General features: G+C 37.1%; 1 pseudogene; it reads left to right on the forward strand.

The window, feature by feature from the left end:
- Positions 1–1,078: 1,078 nt before the first annotated feature.
- LOC113097393 (casein kinase I-like) lies at positions 1,079–18,704 on the forward strand (annotated as a pseudogene).
- The last annotated feature ends 1,043 nt before the right edge of the window (positions 18,705–19,747 follow it).

Here is a 19,747-nt window from a genome sequence, read left to right on the forward strand (position 1 = left end):
TGGTCATCCTGCCAAATTGCTCTGTACCATTACATTCCTGGACAAAGCCAATAAATCATCATTAAAGAAAATTAAAATTAAAAATTTAAATTTGCAGAAACATTATTCCCCTTCCGTCATCCACACATATAGTTGAATTGGTTCAGAATTGGATAATTTTAGCATTACATCACTTGTTAACCAATGAATCCTCTGCAGTGAATGGGTGCCATCAGAAGAGAGTCCACTCCAAACAGGTGATAATATTGCTTTCTTCAGTGATGAAAATTTTTCATATTTTGGCCAGAAGCAACAGTTAAAAGTTACAATGCCTTAATGATGCATTCACTGCAGAAGATATGTTGGTGACCTAATGATGTAATGCTAATTTTCCCCAATTCTGGTCAGATGAAGAAACAAACTCATCTACATTTTGGATGGCATGAGGGTCATTAATTGTCAAATGTTCATTTTTGTGTGAACTTTTCCTTCAGACTAAATGCTACTTTAATGATTTATTTCAATATTCAAAATTCTGTATGAATAAGTCTCAGATATTTTAACTTTTGATATACGAGTTCATGGATAAACTGGTGTATGAGGTATTAGTCGAAGCTGGTGTTGTATTTCCAAATGGCAGTCATTTAAAAAAAAATATATTATGACCATTTAGCTTTTTCAAATAAAGTCCTCGAAAAGTCTCTTTCTTTCTTTTATCATTTATTTATTTGTATTATTATTTTGTGGTTCCATTCCGATGAAGTAGCGATTTCAAAAAAAAAAAAAAAAAGGACTGATAAAAACCATAGGGTTAACCCACCTGCAAACGAAAATAATTTGAGTGAGTCCAGTACTTTATCTAGTATACTAAGACAATACTGGGAACATGAGTATATTGTGAATAATACCCAAGTACAGTACAAACATTTTCATTATTGAAAATACTAGGTCTACACTAGTTTCTACGTCATCTGGCTCAGTTTCTGGTTGTTTTACGTTGAATGAAACTGCGCATTATTTTTCCGAAGAGCGCGGAATTGTATGACCCGGTATTCTCCAAACCCAACTACGCAAGGTTTGCAAACTTAGCCCTAGTAATGTGATCGACGACAGCGGAGGAAACGCGCCAGCTGTACGGAGAGGCTTAAAGAGACATCAGCGAAGAGGGAGAAAAAATGATAATGGCTTCAAGGAATGAGCATTAAAACCGACAAAATGGAAACTGTCATCGATTTATAATACAGAGATCTAGGTAAAAGTGTCTAATCTGTTGATACGACTTCCTCCTTGGACGATTTATGGGAAATTCCGTGAACGTAATTTAAACCAATTTCGACTGTTCAGGATTAAGGAGTTGCCCGGTTAATGGCTGGCAACAAAATATCTGTGTTTGTCCAACAAATATTGCTTTGACGCATGTATCATGTGAATGTAGACAATAACAAGCTGTCTTTTATTTTCCATAACCCCGCTGGTGTTGTTATGCGGGTTTGGTAACTCTCGTTAGCTCGCTGGAGCGCAGGCCACATATCGTTAGCTTGTTTGGGCTAGTTAGCGCCGTTAGCCGTGTTCACTCATTTCTGCTGCTTAGTTGGCAACTCAGTGGCTAACTTGACAACATTAGCTCTTCAGCACTCGAGGATTCACAAGAAACGTCTCTTCTTTGCGGTCTTTACGTTCGTAAAATGTACTTTTACAAAGGGAACACAACGTACCAAAATATGTTCGGAGTTCATCTTACCAACGCAAGTTTCTTTCTCATACTTTGGTTTCGAGCTGGATTCGGCTAGCAGGCACATTTGGCTAATTTATTTTCCGCGAGTAACTTAAGCTTTTAGATATCGTTTCGACATAAATGTCTGACAGTATAGCGTGTTTTCGGACTAAAAGTCGGTCATCGGTAAAACCAGCTTCCGAATCGAGAGAGAAGGCCACTGTGCAGGCCTGATAGCACATTTGTTGGCGTTTGTAAAACAGTTTTGTTGTCGATGCATTAGATCTGGCCTGATCCGACATGAGACGATGAATTATAGTCTTAGCTGGATGGTTCACTTTATAGATTTTATAATGTTTAATTATAGTTTATGATACTTATACCTTGTTTTGGAAGTGGAATTAATGCTACAAGTCCACAGGCAGTTAGTATAAACATTTTTTTTAGACTGATCAAATGTTGTGCATCATAAAATGTTTGGATGTAAAGACAACCGTTTTCTTTGTCATAAGATGTAATCTGTCAATAGTTTAATTGACAGTTCTTTATTAAGATGCATTATTTCAGTGAGTTCATTCAGAGTGGATTACAAGGAACATTTTGTTGGAAGGTCATTTAGATGTTTTTATGTCACCATAAGCAGTGAATATGTCTTTGACAAGGAGCTCTATCTATCTATCTAGCTAGCTATTTATCTGTCTGTCTGTCTCTTGTTCTATTTTAATGTTAATAATATGTTTACTGGGCATGAATTCTTTTACGTTTGATTTTAAGGGGACATTCTCTGTTAAAAATTCAATCTCATTTGTATAGTGCATTTCACAATACATATTCTTTCAAAGCAGCTTTGCTGAAAGGGAATTAATGGTATCAAATGGGTTTCCGTGGTACAATCAGGATGTAATCTGTTGTTGGTCAGAGTAGTATCTATATGTCAGTAGTATACAGCTAATATAATACAGGTTAAATGGCTAGTTTTATATGTCTGTCAAAGGAAAATAAAACCATGGATGGCATCATCTGTAACATCTGGTGAGGTGCCTCCATCCAGTATCAACACAACCGAGACGTTCTATCCAAGATGAATCCGCCTTGGCTCGTCTTCTCATGACCTCAAGCCTCATCTCGAGCTCCTGAGGGATGTATTTTTAGAGCTGGAAGTCAGAAACGCTAGATAACATTTCCTGCAGGGAGATGGTCTCCGGTTTCGTGTCTCTCAAATGTTCAGACTTAAGCGTTTCATAGAGGCAGTGATGGTGCAGTTTTCTCCCTGCATTTTTTTTTTTTTTGTACGTGTTCTGTTTTATTTGAGATATTACAAGAGATTAAAGCTTTAAAACAAAGCCAACTGTGTTTAAGGAGGACTTGTATATGCTTATGTATAAATGTTTTAATTCATTGTCTTGCCTCATAGTGTTAAAATCCGCTGTGTTAGCTGTAATAGATTTAGAAGTTGTTATTGGTAATGCAAGAAAGCTTTCTTATTTAGCCCTGGCCTCTGAGATAAAAAGGGGGTTAAAAATTTTTTATTTTGGGGGTTTCTTTCAAAATGTTTCTATTAAGAGTTGTTAAGGTGTTTTCTAAATCATTAATATATTAATGGGATCGTTCACCCGGGTATAACATTACTTTCCAAACCTGTATGTAGGGTTGCAAAAAGGTGTAATATTTCCTAAACCTTTTGGAAGTTTCTGGAAATTTTCCACCCCTTTGCATCCCTAAATGTCTTAATGGGAAATGTGTTATTTTTGACTGAACTGTCCCTTAAAATGATAAATACAAAGTGTGTTCCTCACCTCCATAGTAGAACATGTGCCAATGCAGTTCTCTTTATGTACTTTTAAGCAGTCTATTTAGTGCTAATTGTGCCTTTTCTCTGCCCCAGATATTATAAAGTGATAAGCAGCTGATGTTCCGCCTGTTTCCTCTCAACGCAAACTTTGATATGCTCTGCATTGATACTTGGACTCAAGGAATGCCTGTCATATCTCTGCAAAACCACCTGGAGTGGACGCAAAGGATGGAAACCGATGCCAGACACCGCCTCACTATTACCAGCTAGGGTCGTGTGCATCTGTCTTTCTCCCAAGGAACGTGGTTGGATTTAAGGAAGATTTCCAAATGATGTCTTCATCCTGAATTGCATTGACCTTGGATTGTCTGCTATACCTTCCCTGCCTTTAAAAGAAGTTAATGTTTAGTTTAATCTATATGTGTAGAGCCGTGTTGTGGATAAGCCATTCCCTCCACTCTCTTTCTCTCTAAATTCCTCTCCTCCATCCCGTTCCCTGTGCCCCTGTTGTTAGTTGTTTTGGTGGCTCTGTGATTTTATGGCAGTGGAGTAATCGTGGAGAGGCCGGGGTATCACAAGCTTATGGATTTTGATAAGAGAGGAGTAGGAGGAGGAGGAAAAGGGGAGGCGGAGGAAGGAAAGAGAATGTCTAAGACTGGTGGGAGCAGGACAGGGCATGGGGGTGGCCGAGGGTCCTGGGTCCAATTCTGGGGTGCTTATGGTTGGCCCTAATTTCCGAGTGGGAAAGAAGATCGGCTGCGGTAACTTTGGAGAGCTTCGACTCGGGAAAAATCTTTACACCAATGAATATGTGGCCATTAAACTGGTAAGTTCCTCACAAAAACAGTTGATATTGTGTTTTATATTAGAAGTTAATGCACCTGAAATTCATCTGCTGCCTTGTAGTGTATGTGTGTGCTGTTTAAAAAAAAAAAATTATGTGTAGCCAAGTGTGGTGTCCCATACCTGGAATTTTTGCTCTGCATTTAACCCATCCAAGTGCACACACACAGCAGTGAGTAGTGAACACACACACAACAGTGGCCAGCCATTTTTGCTATGGTGCCCGAGGAGCAGTTGGGGGTTCGGTGCCCTACTCAAGGGTCTCTCGTGGTATTGAAGGTGGAAGAGAGCTCTGTTCATTCATCCCCCCACCTATAATCCTTGCCGGAACCTGCAACCTTTGGGTTACAAAATAAATTCACAGTAGTTTATATTATAACATCTAAACCACATTACATTAATATGCAGTGCTTGTGTTCGCTTTTGTTCACCCAGTTCCGTTTGGAAGAATAATCTTTTTACGCTTACTCATTACCATGTAATTACTTGAACCTTTTATTCTACAGTTCCCACGGATATGACTTTTTTAAAAAACCTATATGCTGAACATCCATATTTTTTCAATTTCCTAACCTGTGGTGTGGAATGTACTCTTAATGAACAAAAGATCGACTTTTCAACGTAATGAATGCTATGTATGAGTACTACACTCCTGTTGCTGGTAGATGAATTCAATGGCAAATTAGATTTAATAAACACTAAAAACAGATTATTATAAAAGTAAATATATATTTTACAAAAAACTACCATTCAACCTGCTAACTTTGGTGTTATGTATATTTATTTATAATAATATAATTTTACGTGCATATAAATTGTTCAAATAATTTTTTTAAATACTTTTTTTGATCAAATAGTGTATCCTTGATAAGCATATGAGGTCTTACAGATCCCAACCTTTTAAATAGTAGTGTAAATATTTGTTTTACGATTGGTCAATGTCATATTGTGGAGTAGTCTCCTACCCTCTTAGTTAGAAAAACGTCCACTTTTTTATGGTTAGTTGCTGTGCAAGCCATGCAAATACAATATAAAATCTGTTTTTCCATATCAATATTTTAATTGGATTTGGTTTCAAGGCTGCTTATCCAAAAATACACAGGGAAAGATGAGTTAGTGATTAGAATATTATCTAGGGTCTCAAATACACTTCTCTCTGTATTACTTTAACATTTTGCAAACTGTTCTGCTTTAAAAGAAATGGGACTGTGATCATGTAAGTGAGACATTGTCACTTTTATGTTGTTAAGCTCCTTGGTCTCACCTTTACAGAGATCCTTAATCACACTTACCTAAAATGTAGTGATACATTTATTGATAAGAGTGACGCGATTGAAGTATGGGTCTGTTGAAAACAGCATCATTGAGATGCTACAACACTGATTTCAGCTCTTCATTCTGCTATGATACATTTCTGCCTGATGATGTGGACTCTGTTAAACAAGACAAATATCCACTCTGGAGAAGCTGCATTAAGGCTGCATTACCCAATTACTGGTACTAAATAGAGGGTGATGTTACTCTGATTTGACTATTTATAAGTGTAAACTCATCCTGGAAATACATGCTAAAAGCGTAAACCTGTTGTACTCCTCACTCTCCACTGCTGGGTATTTAATACACCCCGTGGTCTTTATGCAATCTGTTTGTTTTTATGTATACACTTATTTTGCTCATCCATTCTGCTTCCTGCTTAGTATTGCTTTTTTTCACATGTTCAGAGCTGTTGGTGCCACAGATGACTCAACCCTGGATCCTGCACTAATCTGAACGCACTCGCACACATTATGTAAAAACATTCAGCATTCAGCTAAATGGACCACCTCACATTGATCACTTAGTGATGGCATAACCCAAAATCTTCCATGCCTAGCAATATCCTAATGATAGAAGGCCACATATTAGTTATCTTGGCCACTGAATGTTTGTGCGAATATGAGGATTCACAACTATATATTTACACAGAGTTTGTACATTGTAAAATTATCCATCTATGTTTTACTGCTTTTATGCTGAAGCAACGTTAATAACTGGAATCTTATTGCTACTTAAGAAGGTCACCAAAACTAATTATGTTAATTTTGCTCTTTTATAGGAGCCAATCAAATCCAGAGCACCCCAGCTCCATCTCGAGTACAGGTTTTACAAACAGTTGGGGAGCTCAGGTAAGCAATATGCAGTACTTTTGTCTTATCTTCTTACACCACACATTACAACTTTAAAACTTTCTGTTTAGCATATTAGATTATTTAGCATATTCAGACCACAGTTTGGGACCGTTTTTCTTTGTTTCACGGCATATGCTGTCCATATCCTATTTACATTTGTGAGTTCTTTTAGCCCATCCTGTCCACTTCCTCTTTACAGCACAGATGACGAATTGAATCAGCACAAGCTTTGGTTTCTGTGCATCGATTGATCTACTTGGTGTGTTCTTTTCGGACAACAGGACAGATAGAGGCTAACTTATATTCAGAGATGTCAAAGGTTAACTTATAGCTTATTTCAAAAGTCAGTCAAAGACTGCCTATTAAGGCTCAGATGAAATAAAGCCTACAGTTGCTGGGTGAAGCGCTCATCTTTTACTGCTGTTGAGCTAGAGATCTCTGTTTCCAGCATTAAGGCCTCAGACCCTTTTTATTCTGCTATGCATTTTTTATGAGGAGAGCTTTAGAAAATCATGACACTGTACACTTTCATATTTAGTCATTCCTCAGTTGTATTGTGAATCTGTTTGTGTGTGTTCGTGGATTCTCAGGTATCATGTTTTTGTGATTGTTGTCAAAGGTACTGCGAGATTGACTCAAGGATCAGGCCAGACTAGGGCTCAGAGATATTGATAAAAATCATGGTTCTTGGTATTTTTCAGCATTCTAAGAGTTTGATATGTATCGGTTTACATATTTGCTTTAAAGTGTTTTTTTAGTAGCCATCTTTTTGCACCCAACAGCCATTGTTGTGAACTAGATTTAATTGTAAATTAATTTTTTAGATAATTGATTTATTAGGTAATAGGCCATTCAGATTACTTGTTAAAGTTCAATGAAATACCTTAAATCTGCAGACGATGTATGTCTGTTTGTGGATTGAAACGTTGTAACGGGCAAAACTTTATTTTGCATGCATCAACATTATAGTGCGTAGTGCATAAAAATAATAAGGCGGCAGAGCGAACTTCTCATCCATAGTGGTTCTCACGCAGTCCTTCTACGTCATCACCACATAGTGTGTGTGTTATAAGTGATCAGTCTTTAAGAGAAGGACTACGTGAGAACCACTATGGATAAGTTTGCTCTGCCGCCTTGTTATTATATTGTCTTTACTCTATTTGTAACGCCAACAAATAGTTAATCGCTAATGAATGAGAAGAGCGCGTTGCCGTGTAGCAGCCATTAAATGTGTGGGACACCAACTCCTCGTTTTCTATCTCTTTCGTTTCATGTGTTTAACGAGTTATCCGAGTCAAAGCGGACAACTTCAGCGACTACAGGCTCTAATCCTCCTGCGCTTGCGTGCGCTCGTGTGTGTGTGTGAGAGAGAGAGAGAAATGCGGTGCTGAAGTGAAATTGCTGGGCTGTTTGATAACCGAATTATAATAAGCTGCCTAATAAAAAAAAATAGTTATTATTATTATTATTCAATATAATAATAGGAAAATGAGCCTAATATCGTCTTTATTATTATCGACAGAGAAATCTGCTTATGTCGATATCTCTGACTACCATCGATACACGATACTATCATCTATCGGCACAACCCTAGTTCGCGTGCTGTCTGAAACATGTCTATGTGTGTGCGGCGTGCGCGTGCTTTGCACATGTGCGGCGGCTGTGCGCACAGAAAACGGATGAGACGCTCTCCGAGATATGGCTTGTGCTTGTGTAAGCACTTCAGGAGTGTGTCAGACAGCAAGACGAGACGGAAAAGATTAGTTTTCTGTTTCATCTGCAGATATGGTCTTGTTTAGGTATCTGTGCCTTTGTGCATACGGGCATCTGACTGCTAAATAGTGATTGTGTTTTTCAGCAATATTGTGCACCCTGAATTTACAGAGAAAAGAAGGTCAGGAAAAAATCTCCATACAAGTTCTTTGTGCAGTTTTCTTTTTTTCTACTTGTTACTTTGCACTTTTTGTTAGAAAATGTTTATTTACTCTTTATTCCAGATTTTTAAGGTATTTTGATACTAAATTTCCACGATCTAAATGTTCTTAAATTATAAACTTTGTTGTCATTTGGAAATGTCTAGGCCTTCTTGCATTATTATGCTGTTACATTATGATTATATATTCAGTGGCATAAAATGGTCTTTAAAATGACAATAATATCGCTTTATCGACGAATTATGTTATCGTGACAGGCCTAAATGTTATGTACATAATAATAGATTCATGTCTACCTCATATGACCTAATAATTATTCCTAAAAAAATCAAAGAATGCCGAACACCACATAACAAAAGATTATCGTTCCCTGTCTTTATGTAATCTTATTATGTAACCTCATTTTAGTTAATGCTTTGCTGAATTGCCAGTTTGTACTTACATTTCAGAGCTCTGTGGATCTGTTTTCTAACAGCATATAAATATGTGTTCAGAGGGTGTTCCTCAGGTGTACTACTTTGGGCCTTGTGGGAAATACAATGCCATGGTGCTGGAGCTGCTGGGCCCCAGTCTGGAGGACCTGTTCGACCTCTGCGACAGAACCTTTTCCCTCAAGACTGTCCTCATGATCGCAATTCAGCTGGTCAGTGTGGTCTCTCACTTATGAGACAAAGATGTAAAAAAATTTTTTTTCATTTATTAGTTCCAACATGACATAAGGGGGGTGGGCATTATAAGCTAAAATTCATATCACAATATTTTACACTGTCCTGGCAATATCGATATTATATTGCAATATGAGAAAAAGTTACAGGCAAAATATTTTAACCTTATAAAACTAGACAAATTGAGGGATTGGACATAGACCTGAAAAGTCTTTTTTTTTTTTTTTTGTGATATTGTTTTTCCACTGTTTTATGCTTTATTAATTTGGTCTGTTACGGTGCTCTCTGTGTTTGTGATGCTATTGATTACTAATGCCTGTGTAGTACGGCGAAAACGTTCAGCCTAGCCTCTTTATCACTTGTTAAAATTTGCAAAATGTACCAAATTAAACAAAACAATATAAACGCAATATTTGAATTCATGAATGTATAACAGTATGCACAGTATAGCAAATCCATTTCATGGAACAACATAATACCAGTATAGCGCCCTCCCCTATTATGACATTTACCTCTATCATAGATCACACGGATGGAGTATGTGCACACAAGAAGTCTGATCTACAGGGACGTTAAGCCCGAGAACTTTTTGGTGGGCCGGCCAGGGACCAAGAGGCAACATATAATCCACATCATCGACTTTGGGCTTGCCAAAGAATACATTGACCCTGAGACCAAAAAACACATCCCTTACAGGGAGCACAAAAGCTTAACAGGGACAGCTCGCTACATGAGCATCAACACACACCTGGGGAAGGGTAAGAGCCACACACACAGGGACGATTCGCTCTGTCAGGGTTTAGGGTTATTAGAATTTCATGGGGGGATAAAGACTAAAGTACGCCTTAAAACCTAGCTTAGCTGTTAGAGACACAAATCTCTGCATGTTCAGGCACAGCACTTAGATTTAATCATGATGCATTGGATAGATTTAGCCTTTTTTTGTTTATTTATGCTAAATCCAAAAAAAAAAATCTATTTTGCGCATTGAATTAAGTTTCTTATCTGACTGAAGACAGATTCTAGTGTAGCTGGCAGTTTCATAATTTTGCATGTCTTTCTATCTTGCAGAGCAAAGCAGACGGGACGATTTGGAGGCGCTGGGTCATATGTTTATGTACTTCCTACGAGGCAGTCTGCCCTGGCAAGGTTTAAAGGTACTGGTGTAGGTGGAGTGAAAGAAATGTTTGCTGCCTTCATGCATTTTGATTTAGGGGTTTGTTTCAAAAATTGAATGTGAAAATCATAGCATTTTAGAAAAATGCAGTTTGTTTTATTTTGTTACATTGCTTTAAATATCTTAAACCAGATTTTGTATATATGAGAGTAGGGCTGGCACTAACGATTATTTTGGTAATCGATTAATCGGTTGATTATTCTGACAATTAATGGGATAATTATATTAATTTCTTTTTGGTAATAAAAATAGACACAAGTGAACAAAAGCCTTTAAAATATAATAGCAATGACGCAAAAATTATTAGTTCAAATTAAGTATCAAAAGCAAGTGAGCTTATGGTTTTATTGAGCAAAACTGTTAATAAATAATGTATCATAAACAATAGAACAATGGAAATGACTGCAGAGGCTGCCAACGGCCTGACGATTGTTTTTACACTTTACTGCAAGATCTTATCCTTGTTTAATATTAACTAAACAACATTTAATTCAAATGTCCACTTAATCTTTAATATTGGGCCATTTCTTAACGTCAGAAATGCTACAGCCACTGTCATTTCTTGAAAATGTGGACATCAAAACTCAGTGCAAACTCAGAGTGCGAGTTAGATTTTTATTTTGAAAATTTTATAAACAGTTGTTCAGAAATATACTGATGTGTCCTCCTGTGTGTTTGCATAGGTTTATAAATGATTTACCTTACTTGATGCAGGCAAATTGCATTTGAGGATTTTTTTTTAAATTGAGTATTCAAATTTAATGGAGGAATCGTGACATTCATGTATGAGAGATCAATGTCTTCTGCAAAAACACAGATACTTAAAGTCTGGTAAAGTAAAAATCTATGGTTAGAGACTCCGCTCTTTTCAGTTGTCTCATTCTCTTAACAACAGCACAGGCGCACGGTGAATGTTGCGTATACTAGGTTTTACTGAGCATGTATCAAACTTTTGAAAGCTTTGGCTGTACAGGAGACACATGGTAACTACATGGGTCAATGTTAGGTTCAGGGGTAGTACTAGGGCTAGGCGATATGGCCAGCATTTTTTCATATCAGTCAATATTGATAATTATCACATCAAATCTTTCAAGTTTAAAGACAGATTTATGCTTCAAAGTGAAAGTTGCAGAAACCAAACCATTAATTTTCCTTAAGAAAATAAATATCTAAATAGAAAAATTAATTTCTTAGTTTTTGCATGTTCTAATGAGTGATATTTTTTCAAATCAAGAAACAGATTTGGGTTGCCTGATATTAATCGTAATATCACTTAAAAATGCACATTTAATAAAAACTTAAGTTAGGATGCAGAGGTAAATTTTTGTTCACTGTCAAAATCTGTAACAATTTTATGCAGACTTTTTTTTTATTATTATTAAGCATTGGCCTCCCATAGTAAAATACATTTAAATCATGATAAACACAATTCAAATGACGACAATACCATGGTAAAAATATAACTGTTTTTTAGGTTGCCTCTTAGTATGAAAAACAGTAGTCTAAAACATTCAGTATAAATGCACACATGCTATAGCTTAATCACAAATACATACTATACTTATCATTACTTATGTATTAAAATTCTGTGTGAATATCCTACATTTCTGCCACAATACCATGGTGCAGTGAGTGTTACTACAGTAAATCCATGGTAAATGATGGGGATGTGTAGATTGAAAAGCCTTCTGACTGTGTTTCTCCTGTTTGGCTTTAAACTACAGTCATTTGTGTTAAACGCTGAATTCAAGCGCTTCTCACCTGGATCACACAGCGCTGTTTAGAGCACTTTGAACTTTTATCCGAGCGGATGTTGCATGCTTCAAATGAGTCGCAGCGTTTTCTGATATAATTAACATGTGTATTATGAATATAGATTCTATACATCTATATAAATATATCACTATTATTAGTTTTATTATTAAAGTTACAAAAGATTTTCTCTCACTGCTATTTGATTGATATGAATGAGAGACAGGACGAACATTGGACAGCTTCCCCTTTAAGACCGAAGTCCGGATCCAATATACTGTTACATATGCGTTTACTTTTCAGCTGTTTAGTCTCTTTCTAGACCTAAATCTCTGTGTTTATGAGGATACTTGCAAAGACAGGGATTCTGACACAGTGTGTTTATGTAATCGCTCAAAGCCAATAAAGCGCCAAAAAAATGTCCTCACACAGAAACAGACAGAAGTTGGCTCTGTTGTTTGTTTCAATGGCTTAAACATCGGTTGTTTTAAAACTACAGTGCTTAAAACGCGTGTCCATGCTATAGATGTAGTCCCTTGTTTGGGAACAAGCTCCTCGTTTTGTCCTGGTTGTTCGTTCTCCACCTGGTCCTGTCTTGGTGGCATTTAAATATAGCAGTCATTCAAATGATGAAAAAGTTTTACCATATACAATGTATTTTGCGACTCCATGAAATAAACGATAGAGCACAATATGAAACGATAGGTATTATATCGTCCAACCGATATATATCGTCATATCGTACAGCCCTAGCAGTACTGTAGTAAAAACATAATATGTACATGCCGAACAGGACTGTGAAATAGTTAATGCTAATGGTAATTACTGGACAAATGTCTTCATGGATACCCAAAATGTTCTTATGTTTGTTGTGTCCTGTTCGTTCATTAAGGCTGACACACTGAAGGAGCGCTATCAGAAAATTGGAGATACCAAAAGGTCAACCCCTATAGAAGTGCTCTGTGAGAGTTTCCCTGGTAAGCCAGTTCTTTTTCAAATGGCCACATATCTCGTGCTGTCACATCTCCAGTGCATTGCCTTAACTCTGACATCCTTTCACAGAAGAAATGGCCACCTACCTGCGATACGTCCGGAGACTGGATTTCTTTGAAAAACCAGATTACGACTACTTGAGAAAGCTCTTTACAGACCTCTTTGACAGAAATGGCTATGTCTTTGACTATGAATATGACTGGGTTGGCAAGCCGCTGGTGAGCCTAATTGGATTTCCTATCATAAACCACTTGTATTTGATGTTAAAAAGTACATGGATGTTGAGTTTTCTTTGTTTACACAGCCGACTCCAATAGGACCCATGCCTAGTGACACCCCTCTGCAGCCCAGCAGCAGAGACAAAGCACAACCCCAGACCAAAAACCAGGTGGGAGAAGTCACTATACCTTTATGCCATTATAAATTACACCTCTCCCTTTTTTGTGCAATTTTATAGTATGTGGTCAAGCGAGAAGTAATTTAATTGCTAATTTCAAAGTGACACTTTAAAATAAAATGAAGGAATTAAATAATGAAATTAAAAAAAACTCTTCATATTGGCTAATATCCATATTTAAAACTATTATTATTTTGTAATATTATCTATTTTGTAATTTAATTTCTATTGTACTCTTGATTAAACTGCACTTTTTAAATATTTTATTAAATTATTTATTAATTTATTGTTAATTTAACTTTTAAAAAGAAACATTAACCAATTTAAATGTATTTATTTATCAATTTGACAAAGTAATTTTAGTTTACATTATAGTATTGACGTCTTTATGTTATAATTATTATATTAGGCATACTTCACTTTCAGTTTTACGGTCAAATCCTTGTTGATCTAAAAGAGGAAGAATGGGCCACAGTTATTACTTTTAAGTACCAGCTTCCCTTTTTTAATTTTCTTTGGTTATTTTTGGAGAACCATTACTTTATGCAGTGTAATTTTTTGAATGTTATCTCAGTGTTTTATGATTCTCTCTAAAATCATGTCAACAGTATTTTTTTGTTTCACTCATCAACAATCCCAAGACAGCTTCCTGCAACCAGAGTAGTTTTTGCTAGTCTGAAGATCTGTAATTTCCTCAAATGCTGTCATTCTTTTAGATGTTTTTTGTCTTTTAGATGTGTTGGTCACAGTCCCTTAGATAAATGGCCATTACATTCTAAGTTTTGATATGATTGGCTATTTTGTGGAAGAGCTTAGCTTCCCTATCCTTTTCTGCATGTCGCGTGATCTCTTGTTTTTTCACTCTTATATTCACACTTATATTTCCACCTCAATCCTGTTAGCTAGAATAGTCTGCGTGTGCATGAAAGGCGTTCCTCTTTAAACTCGTTCTGTTCTTTTTTTCTTTACACCCTCACCTCTTTTCAAAAAACATCTCTTATGCTCTTTGCCACTCCTCACCCCTTTCCCCCATCGCTGTCATGCCAGTCTCCAGAACCTAAAGGAAGTGAGTCCCAGCCCACTCCTGTGACCAATAGGGAGCTCCTGGGGTCGCATCTCACGGCCGATAGGCTGGGGGGCTCTGTCCAGGTACTGGGTGTTTGCGCAGTACTGCATGCTGTTAGTGTCGATCTCCTCCTTTCTCTGTTCTTGTTGTCTGTTCCTGTCATCCTCTCACTTGAGACACCTCGGTCCATTTTCCAGTTGTGAACACTTAAATGGTCTTTTCCTCTCTTGTCTTTGTCTAACACAATCACTTTCACGCTCTTGATGGGTAGGCTTGGGATCTGATGACTTCAGTGTGAAAATACTGCTTGTATTGTAAATAAGTAGCTCAGCAAGACAAATGTATGTTTGCTTGTAAACCTCTAGTTATCCAGGGTGTACATTTTTACATTTTCATTTAAAATATATTAGATTTCCAGCTAAACTTGCTCATTTTCTGTGTTGAAGTATTTCCAATATTTGACTTAACCGTCCCTGGTTGGTGCTAAGCAACCTTAATTTGAATCGTTTAATTATTTATAGAGATGTTTCGATACCCTTTTTCTCTTCCCGATATTGATTCCGATACCTGGGCTCAGGGTATCGGCCGATACAGAGTACTGATCCGATACCTGGGAGTGTATCTGTACAGTATATATACAGCTGTATATACTACTACCCATGTGTAAATTTCTAGAATTATTTTATGGTGTGCTTCAGACTTAATAAAACAAGAGCAAATACATAGTGAACTACTGTATTTATTACACTATTTTTACTATCTGACATGAATTTGACAGAAATATTATTTATTTTCTTAAGCGAAAAAGAACTTAAACTAAAAAAGGTATTTTAGTTTTACAATATAACTGTATAAAAGACTGCAACAAATAACTCTAGGAATACAAAAAATGACAGACAATCTCTTTACAACAAAACAAGTAAAAAACAAGAAACCGTCTAGGCATAATTATTATTATTAATAGAGATGTATTATTATTACAACATAGAGATGTAGCTAAATCTACTGTAGGCAACAGTAGCTTAATATATTGTCAATTTACTCACGTTAAATTGAATATTTATTTTGATGGGTTGCCATGAAGATCTTTGAGTGTCTGTGTTTATGATATGACCGTTTTCTCAATTGAACCGGTAAATTCTCATGAAGTGAAGGTTTATGCGTTCGTGTCCTCATATAGTGACACATGGAAGAGACTACAAGACAGCGAGCTCCCGTGCATCTGCGCCCGTCACTCACAGAGATGTAGAATTTGCAGGAGTAATATTTAAATAGTATTTTGCAGTTTGATATTCACAGACACTAGTATATATTCGGCTACAGTCTGGAGCCCTGCACTTAGACTAACACAGAAGCGACTGAACGCAGCTGCGGGTACCGAATATACTTGGGAGTCGGTAACTACCGGTACTACAGAGACGCTGGTATCATCACATTTTTTTTAATTTTCAGCACCGACTTGTTAGTGAAGTGCCAGTACTTGTGGCATCCTAGTCCCCGTTTTACCGTCTGGTTGGTCCAGTCTGAAATACTGCTAAACAGCGGACATACTGATACCGCATTTTATTTTCTTCGCTGCTCTAAACAGGGGTTGCTTGTGGCAACACAGCACAACTTCCTGTGTTTGCAATGCATTCTGAGCAGCGAAGAAGAACCATGCAGCTGTTAGGCAAAGCTAGCGTTCATAACTGTGTCTTGTTTAAGAAAATGGTATCGGATCGGTATATGAATTCATGAACTCGCCGATGCCAGAATATGTCGTGGTATCGGTGATATTTCCGATACTAATATCGGAATCGGAACAACTCTAATTATTTAAAAAAGTGTCCTTAATAGGTTACTAAGCCCCAACTTAAGTTACATGAACTGATAAATATAATGTGTAATTTAGGGTGCCTTCACACTTGGTTCGCTTGCCTGATCCGAACTCGAGTTTGGTTGCTCCCCCCTCCTCCTGCTGGACTGCATTCATATTATTTTATTTAGGTCCGAACCACGGTTCGTTTGCGTCATCAAGCCAGCAGCTGTTTACCCCATTGCTTAGTAACTTAGTAAGTGCTCTCTGCACTTTTATATATTTACGTTTTTTTAACCATTCATTTTGTTTACAAAGCTCCGGTACATAATGGCACTTAACGTCTGTCTAACAAATGTACTGCAAATGCTCTAAAGAATGCTGAAGGCGAACAGAAATTGGATATATTCAGCTCTCTGTTTGCAGTGTGTAAGTCATGCTTGTCGGGAAAGTGAGTGAAACTAACACACATTTTTATCAAATAATGCGTCATTAATAGCAGTTCACATCCGTGATTTGGTAAGATTGCGTTCATATCAACAGTGAACCATATTGGAGTTCACATGAACTGTACCCCAGGCCACCCTTTTTAATTGGACTATGGTACGGTTCACAGATTGCGCACCCGAGTTCGGAAGTCAGCGATCACATCATCTGAACGAGTCGAGCTCTGATGTCAATTGAACCCGGGTGCGCACCAAAAGTGCTAGTGTGAAAGCACCCTTAGATTAAATAAATTCCAGTGTGTACTGTGGTTTTGTGTTGTTACTCATCTTTGCCAAACTGTATTAAAAACTCACTACCTGCTGCATTAAATTAATGTTCAGGTTATGAGCTCAACCAACGGAGAAGTGAATACAGACGATCCCACAGCGGGACACTCCAACGCTCCCATAACTGCCCCTGCTGAAGTAGAGGTGGCTGATGATACAAAGTAAGTAGAATTTTTACAAAAGTTTTACACATTTGTGCAGTCTGAATCATGCTATCATTAGGAGACATTTGGTCCTGTTTTTGTTCTAATTTTATTTATTTTTTCAACTGTTTAACTAAAACTGTTTGAAAATGAAGAGAGGAGATTGCAAAACTGTCTTCAACTCATTCACTCTTTTCAGGTGCTGTTGTTTCTTCAAGAGGAGGAAGAGGAAAACGCTCCAGCGGCACAAGTGAGGAGGGGCCTCTTTGAAACGTTAAGAGTCACTGGTGCGTTTAAACTAAAAACAAAAGCAAAGGACTTGAGCTGAAACGTGGAGTTCTCTCCCTTTCTGTCTCTGCTCCACCTCAGAATAGAAACTCACTGCCTCACGTTTGGCATCTGCTCAGAGAGGACCCCTCAGTACTCTGACAACCTTTGTAAGGAAACAATTCAGTGGAACAAATAAATATATTTGTACAATGTTGGAGACCAGAAGAGACTTCAGTGGTCAGAAATAAGATGATATATGTTATGTGACTTAAACCCAGATGGACTGTTTAATCTTGTATTTTAGATGACATGCAAAACTGTTATTTGAGAACTAAAAGGCAACCAGGCTCAGACTTACACACAGACATCTGTTCACTTTGACGCTGGCTGGATGAGTGATCCAAGGTGTTTTTGTTTTTTATGGGATCAAAATAGGTGGGGAAAGACTCGTTGACTGACGTATGGAGAAAAGTACACAGATTCAGACAACCAATGTAAATTCTGTCTTTCCTTTTTGTTTTTGTAATTTAAAAAGTTGTTTTGAAGGTCTGCTCTCCCAGTTTTACTCATGTTATAGAATGTGTGAACATTTTTTTTTTTAACCGTTCTTAGTGTTTTTTTTATTTGCTCTTTTTTTGTTTTCTTCCTCTCTTTTTTCCTGTTGATGTGGATGATGTTCTTGTAGCACAGTGGCTGGTCTCAGGTACTGTGGGAGATGGAGAGAAATGCATTGGATCTCTCCTATGTGAATTGCACTTTTGGGGGGAGAAAAGCAACCGTTCGGCATTGAAATGAACAGAAAGCAACAGAAATAAAAGGCAGATGTTGGATCATTTATACAGCAGGCTGGTCTCTCCCAAAGGGACAGAAGTGATTCTCTCAGTCAAAATTGTGCTTTTTCGTTTCTTTTTCGCTTTAGATTAATTTACCTGAGAATCATAGTTTGTGCCTTTCCAAGTAAAACATTTAACACTAATGTGTCCCTTTCTATGGTTCCTATCCAGGTGAAGTGTCCATGGCCCTCTCAGATTGTTTGTTCTCTACTGTGTGCTCCATGCCAGTCTACTGGAGCCTGTTGGCTTTTCTCTGATTTTATTTTTTTTTCACTGTTGTAAAGTGCATCACAGCAAAGCTCCACGATTTGAGTCTGTGGGTTTATACGCAGTAACAGAGGTTGCCTATCAGAATGAGGATGTGTATTGATTTACATGCCTATTAAATGTTGCTTTCCTTTTATGCCTCATGTTACATGTTGTGTCTGTGCACAATCACTGTTTTGAGTTTATGGTTGTGGTTAATTATTGCGGTTATTTCTGCAACAATTATTTCAGTACAGTCAACATCATGTGACATACAGAGGCAGTTGCAGTGCATCACCGGGTTACGGTGCAATATAATACAAATGGAGCTGCAAGGCAAGTGCCTTAAAGGGATAGTTCACCCAAATATGAAACTCCTGTCATCATTTAATCACCCTCATGTCATTCCAAACCTGTATGAGTTGCTTTCTTATGTTGAACATAAAAGAAGATATTTTGAAGGTTGCTGGTAATCAAAATTGGTGGTTGCCATTGACTTCCATAATAGGAAAATAAAAAATACTATGGAAGTCAATGGCAACCACCAACTATTTGATTACCAGCAATCTTCAAAATAAAAAAGGGTGTCACATCCTTATAGTTTACTGAACAGTTCTAGAGCAGGACATTTTTTTTAAAACTTCCAAACTCCCTTTTTTCCTCTTCATTTCTTAAACGCAGAAAAGGCAACCAATTATGACATCCTGTGATTATTCAATCATTAACCTTTTATAACCGAATGTCAAGAAACATGAATGGGCTGTTCTTAGATGTAGAGCATTGCTAGTGTAGAGCAATGCTTCTTTTCCAGTTAATTCATGATTTATTGGTTGATGATAAAGGTTTATTTTTTTTATAAAGATGTCCATGAATCGTTATGATTGTATTCATTTAAATGACTAGAAGGGGTCTAGAAAATGCATTTAAAATCAGACTACCTCATATATCGTTTTAATGTAATTTTTTTAACGAAAAAAAATGTTTTTAAGTGTGTGAACTAAAGGCATAGTTCATCTCACACACACACAAAAATCAGCTCGGTCTTCATTTGCTCACCCTTATGGTGTTCCAAACGTGTGACTTCTGTGGAACACAACAGATTTTTTGAAGAATGTTGGTAACCAAACAGGTCCATGCAATAACATGAAGTTGAGTAAATGAATTTTTGGGGTTAAACTTAGTAATTTAAATAAACTAAATGCGCATT

This window comes from Carassius auratus, unplaced genomic scaffold, assembly GCF_003368295.1.
Source record: "Carassius auratus strain Wakin unplaced genomic scaffold, ASM336829v1 scaf_tig00216229, whole genome shotgun sequence".
In the NCBI taxonomy this organism is placed as follows: Eukaryota; Metazoa; Chordata; class Actinopteri; order Cypriniformes; family Cyprinidae; genus Carassius; species Carassius auratus.